Source organism: Agelaius tricolor, unplaced genomic scaffold (genome assembly GCF_023055355.1).
Source record: "Agelaius tricolor isolate 1412-34295 unplaced genomic scaffold, bAgeTri1.0.p SCAF_29, whole genome shotgun sequence".
Lineage (NCBI taxonomy): Eukaryota > Metazoa > Chordata > Aves > Passeriformes > Icteridae > Agelaius > Agelaius tricolor.
The window spans coordinates 5460907-5467716 of NW_027269289.1; positions in this window are offsets into that span (position 1 = coordinate 5460907).

Sequence of the window (6810 nt, forward strand, 5' to 3'; positions counted from 1 at the left end):
TGGTGCTGCCATGGGAATGCTTTGCCCCCTAACAATGGGAATATTCTGGAATAAAGAACTCAGCAGCAGGAAATGCAGCAGGGCCTTTGCTTTTCCCCTTATCCCAAATCCATCCTTGGCAAATCCGCCCTCATTTTTTGGTTTCCCTGCCCACAGCAGCTAAAGAATCAAAAATAAATTGAAATTGAAAGTCAAACTCAGCCCACCCTCAGCAGTTCCCCTCCCCTCTCACCTCCCTTTATTTTTTAATTTTTAAATTTTTCTCCCCCCTCTTTCCTGAGTTTCCAAGTGCCAAGGAAAGTTGATTTATGGCTGAGAAAAATCAACAGCTGCCTCACACTCGCTTCAAACCAGCACCAAAACAGAAGGGAAATTATGATTTCATTGTTATTTAGGAGTTTTTTTGTGAAGCTGAGAGCAGAAAAACAAAAAACCTGCAAACTGCAGCTCATTTTCTGTGCTGTGGGTGCTGAGCTTTGGTGGAAGTGGAAGAACAACATTCCTGAGAGCAGCCGTGAGGAATGAATCCCCTTTGTCCGGCTTTGGTACCTGTTGGGGCTGGAATTCCTTTATTCCCACAGGGAAAATTCCCTTCCTTCCCTCCCCTCTTCCAAGGTGCTCCCTCCTCTCTGCTCTGCAAGATTTGGGTGCCCAGAATGTTGAAAACCAGCAGGAGCAGCTGGGTAAAGGAGCAGAGGGATGGGAAAGGAGAATTCTCCCCCCATTTCTGCCCCTGCCACGAGGTTTGGGCTCTGGCAGAGTTATCAGAGCTTCAGCACTGAGGGTTTTTTAATCCATCTCCAGCTTTTATTTTATTTTTTTTTTTTTTATTTTTATTTTATTTTATTTTATTTTTTATTTTATTTTATTTTTTTTATTTTATTTTTTTATTTTTATTTTTATTTTATTTTTATTTTATTTTATTTTTTTAAATTTTATTTTATTTTATTTTATTTTATTTTATTTTTATTTTATTATTTTTTATTTTATTTTATTTTATTTTGTTTTTATTTTATTTTTATTTTATTTTTATTTTATTTATTTTATTTTATTTTATTTTTATTTTATTTTATTTTTTTATTTTTTTTTTATTTTATTTTATTTTATTTTTATTTTATTTTTAATTTATTCTATTTTATTTTTATTTTATTTTATTTTAATTTAATTTAATTTTATTTTATTTTATTTTATTTTATTTTTGGATCTGGGACTCCAGCTGCAGATGTGGAATTGTGGGGTGAAAAAAGCACCGCGAGCTGCATTAGAAGGGCAGCGAGAATTCGCTTTTCTAGCTTCGATTTTGGAGCGTGTTTTCCTCATTGAAATAAAAAGAAAAAAAATCCACTTTAATTTCATCAATTATATATATTATGTAATATATTATTCCTTCATTTGGGCTTCGAGTTACGGAGCTGAGCAGGAATAAGTCGAGAGGCAAAATTTCCTTCAGGTATTTCAGGGCAGGACAGGACAGGTGTAGAAAATCAAAGAGAAATAAAGGAGAAACAAAAGGGAAAGAAGAGAATACATTGATTTTCAAAGATTTTCAGCTGGTTTTGGCTCTGCTGGGAGAGGAAGGGCTTTGTTGCTGGGCACTGATTCAGCCCAGAGCGTGGCCAGGGCAGGGTTTGCCTTTATTGCTCATTAAAAACCAAGCAAGCCATGGAGAGCGGCTTTGCAAAGTGAGGCTTTACCCTCTCCTAACCAGGCAGGGCTGGGGTTTTCTTCACCTACCTAGAAAAGAGTTTAATTCAGCAAATCTTTATTTTATTTTCTCCTGCTTGGCCCAGCAGCTGGGGGAGCTCTGGGCAGTGAGCTCAGGTGAGATTCAGCTAAAACCACAGGTAAATTAAAATATTGCTGTAAAACCCACTTTTATTGGTGTAAACCCCACTTTTATTGGTATAAAAATCCATTTTTATTGGTATAAAAACCACTTTTATTGGTATAAAAACCATTTTTTTCAGGGCTGGGCTGCTCCCTCTGCTAGAAGGAGAAAAGTTGAGTAAATGAATGATTAAAAAAGCCCCAACTTGCAGCCCATGTGCAAGAAACATCCAGACCCTTGGCTGTGTTGTCTCCTGGATCCCCTGGCTGTCCCTGGTGTGAACCCAGATTATTTCCACCCTCATTTATTTGCTGGGGACTGAGCCAAGAAATAACGTGGTACAACAGAGAGCTGCTGGGATTTCCCCAACTCCCCCACACAGAGAAATGTGCTGAGCTGCAGGAGGTTCTACAAAGTCTGCAAATCTCTTTTCTTTTGGGGCTTTTGCTTTCATTGGAATTATTTATTTTATTTTATTTTATTTTATTTCATTTTACTTTATTTCATTTCATTTCATTTTATTTTATTTTGTTGGTGTTTTTTTTTTCCTAGCTGCATTCCTGGGCCCTCATTGGATTCCCTGGAGAAGAGAAAAAAAATGGCTTTTTTTTTAACAGAATTATTGGAAATATTTCAATTATTAACAGAACATTGGAAATTATTAACAGAATATATTGGGATTATTGGAATATATATTGGAATTATTAACAGAATATTGGAAATATTGGAAAAGAAGGGGATGGGGTGTTTGTGGTCATTTGAAATCCTCCTGATTCTTTGGTACAGTTGGTTGAAATTAATTGTAGAACTGGAATTGAAATTGTGGAATTGTTTGGAATAATATGAGAATATTATATGAGGATATTGAAATAATATGAGGCTTGATTTAATTTGTTCTCAAAGACAGGCAGGAACCGGCCCGAATCAATGGGGTGATGCTTTGATTCCTTTCCTCATTTTTCTTTCGTTATTTTTGCAGTTTAACTTTCCTCTCTTTGTGCATAACAACAGCCTTTGAGAGGAGGAGAGCCTGGAAGTGCTTCTGTGAAAATGCTCAGCCAAGTTTCACAAAGTTCATTGAAAGAGAAATAATAAAGCAGCACATGGCAGAGAGGAGCAAAATTTGAAAAGGAAATATTTCTAATGTAATCATCACACAGGCTTAGAGACATAGGAGGCAGATTTTTAATGTTTGTGATAAGATTTTTATCTGGAAAACATCACTTTAGCAATGATTAGAGAAGAGGATTATTTCCCATGTACGTGTGTGTCCATTATAAACACATTTCTGTAGCTGGAGAGGAACTTAGAGCTGCAATTTCAATATGAATGAGCATCATCCAACATCCTGCTCCTGCTGGAAGTGTCTGCAATTTATTTCATATTTAAATCTTCATTAGATGAGTGGCTAAAAGAGAGGCTGCTCTGTGTAAATTAAATTCCCCCGTCTGTGGCTCCATGTGTAACTCTTTGCAATCATTTACTCAAATGTTACATTCATCCTTTGCAGCATAAATTTCCATAGAACTTTGATTTCAGCTGCTTCTCTCTTTATGTGAGTGCTGCAGAGAATTAAATACTCTCAGTCCAAACTCTGATCTGGGTTGATAACATTTAGCATAAACCTTGCTCTTGTCATCTGGAAAAAAGAAAAAAAAAAAAAAGAAAGAATAAATCAGATTTCCTGATTAAGACAGTCCCTAAAGTGCACACATATGTTTAATTTTACTACTCAGAGTATCCTTGTTGTATTCCCAGCAAGGAAATGATTCCCTGGACCTGCTGGGCTGGGGCCCAAGGTAAGATTTGATGCCTTTCCCAAGACATCCCATCCAAAATCAATTTGTCAGTGCTCTGCAGCCCTGGCCTGGAGCCCCTTGCAGTTGTTTCCCCTGCCTGTGTTTGGTGCGAGGATTCTCAGGGATAAACAAAACGAGGGAGGCAAACAGGGAAGGGAAGCGTTGCTGTTTGCAGATCTCTGCCCATCTGTTTCTCATTCTGCCTGGCTCAGGGAGCGTTTCCACGCTCTGCTCATCCCAGTTCAGAGAGCCCAGCCCGGGGAACCTGGGGCTCCTCCTCTGAGCCCAGAGCCCTGCAGGGACCTGGGGGTGACAGGGGTGCCTTGAGGAGGCTGCCCTGGAGCAGGGGCTGGGCTGGGGGAGAAACCTTCCTATTTTAAATAGAATGGAAGTACTGGTTTCTCTGGGTCTGCATTGAAGGAGCTTGGATGATAATTCATGTTCAGACTCAGGTGTTTCTTATTGTTATCAGTGAAACAGCCTCACAACCATGAGTTCTGCAGCCTTCATTAGAAGGCACAACATGGCCACAATCTCTTGTTTCAAGGTCTTTTAAGACTAAACCATCCAATTAAGAGCTGACACCTGGATTATTTCCCTTTTTACCCAATAACTGATCCCACAGAGCTGCAATGGGGACTTTTCTGCCCAGTTACAAAATGCCACCAAACCCACGAAGAAGAAGCAGGAAGAACAAACCCAGGACAGCCCCTGTGCCCTCCATCTTGCTGCCATCCATAGCACACTAAAAACCCCAAACCTAAACTGGGAGAATGAGTCAGGCTGGGGAAATGTTGGTCACTTTGGGTGTGGATTGAAGGCACTTGAGGCACTGGTTCATATTCAGACTCAGGTGTTTATTTATTATTTCTTATCAGTGAAACAGCCTCACAACCATGAGTTCTGCAGCAAGGCACAAAATGGCCACAATCTCTCGTTCCAAGGACTTTTAAGACTAAACCATCCAATTAAGAACTGGCACCTGGATTATTTTCCCTTTTAACCCAATAACTGATCCAAATGTGGACTTTCCTGCCCAATTACCAAATGCCACCCAAACCCAAGAAAAAGGAAGAAGAAAAACCCAGGACAGCACCCTGTGCCCTCCATCTTGCTTCCATCCACAACACACTAAAAATCCCAAAATCTAAACAGGCAGAATGAGTCAGGTCTGGATTGAAGGCACTTGAGGCACTGGTTCATGTTCAGACTCAGGTGTTTATTTATTATTTCTTATCAGTGAAACATTCTCACAACCATGAGTTCTGCAGCAAGGCACAAAATGGCCACAATCTCCTGTTCCAAGGACTTTTAAGACTAAACCATCCAATTAAGAACTGACACCTGAATTATTTTCCCTTTTAACCCAATAACTGATCCAAATGTGGACTTTCCTGCCCAATTACCAAATGCCACCCAAACCCAAGAAAAAGGAAGAAGAAAAAAAACCCAGGACAGCACCCTGTGCCCTCCATCTTGCTTCCATCCACAACACACTAAAAATCCCAAAATCTAAACAGGCAGAATGAGTCAGGTCTGGATTGAAGGCACTTGAGGCACTGGTTCATGTTCAGACTCAGGTGTTTATTTATTATTTCTTATCAGTGAAACATTCTCACAACCATGAGTTCTGCAGCAAGGCACAAAATGGCCACAATCTCCTGTTCCAAGGTCTTTTAAAGCCAAACCATCCAATTAAGAGCTGACACCTGGATTATTTTAGGGGCACTGTGACAAAAAGCAGCTGATGGAATTCTTGAATTGAGAGGAGAAAAAACGTGGATGGTTATAAATACACCTTGATGCAGTCCAATTGAACTTAAATCTGGGTTTAAATGACTTTGGACTTAAACCTGGGTTTAAATGACTTAGAAGGTAAGCCTGGGTTTAAATGACAGCCCTTGCTTAAGTCTTTGGAGTGAAGTAAATGGGACCAGCATCACTCCAGGGGGAGGGGGAAGGCTCCACCAGGGAATGCCCCAAACCCTCCCCACCCCTGGGTACGAGCACAGCCCCCAAAGCCCAGCCTGGCTCCCGCTGCTCTTTCAGGGCTGGATTTTGGTGCTGCACTTCCCTCTGCTGTTGGCTGCTCACACTGGCTTTCCTCTGCCTCCTTTCCTCCCCACACCCTGCTGAATGCAGCTTGAATTTGCCCTCCCCTGATCCTCCCCTTCCCTAAGATTTTTTTTTTGGGATAATTGAATAATTCCCCGCTTTAATTGAATTTTTTTCCCCCCTGTTTTTGTGCACTGAGAGAATTCTGCCCAGCTTGGCGACCACAAGAAGAGCAGTTGCCCTGGGGTGATGACTTTTTGACTTTTTGACGAACAAAAACCCCAGAATTCTCCCCAAAGGGAAAAGCCCTGCCTGTCCTTTCCCCTCCAGTCCACGGAGTTTAAACCAGTTCTAAACTCAGGCTCTGTCCCAGAGCCATTGAACCCAAAGCAGGGTTGGATTCCCTGATTTTCTTTAGGAGTGCTGAGTTTTCCCATCAGCTGTCGTGTCCCAAGCCCTGGTTTCTAATTCCTTTTGTAAAGAATGCTCTGGGATGGTGGGGTTGGGAATTACAGAGCAAGTGGCAATGGGATTTCAGCTGAGCTTCACCCTCCAGGTGTTTTCTAGGAAGGTTTTGAGAAAGGACCATCCCAGCGTGTCAGGAACCTCGAGTTTCTCTTTGGGAGCTCAGTGGAAGCTTCTCTGTAATTCTTAAACATTTCTAAGGCCTTTTCCCCGCTCAGGGCCAGGTGAAAGCAGCGACAGGAGCACCTGGAGAGCTTTTTAAATCACAATGTGGCTTTTTTGCCCCATCTAGTGGGTACAAAATGTACTGAGCCTGCAGCTGGTTGTATTTTAATCCCAGCATTGAGTTTTTCCCCAAGGCAGCTCTCAGGCCCTGATTTCTGTTTTGTTTTCTGGCTCTTTTGGGCAATAATTGTGGGTGGGAGATGCACAGAGAGAGGTGGATCTCAGGATAACTCAATCATTACTTATTGAGAGAAGCGAACAGGGCACATTTACCCCAAGAAGAGCAGCTCAGAGAAGGCCAGGATTTTCTAGGTGAGGGCTTGGGGATAAAGGTGCTCAAAGCCAACCTTGTCCAGCTCCATCTCTGCAGTGCCTGGGGTGGGGAGCAGCATCGGCTGAGAGCTGAGCACGGGGAATTTCTGGGTTTCACGAGGCCCT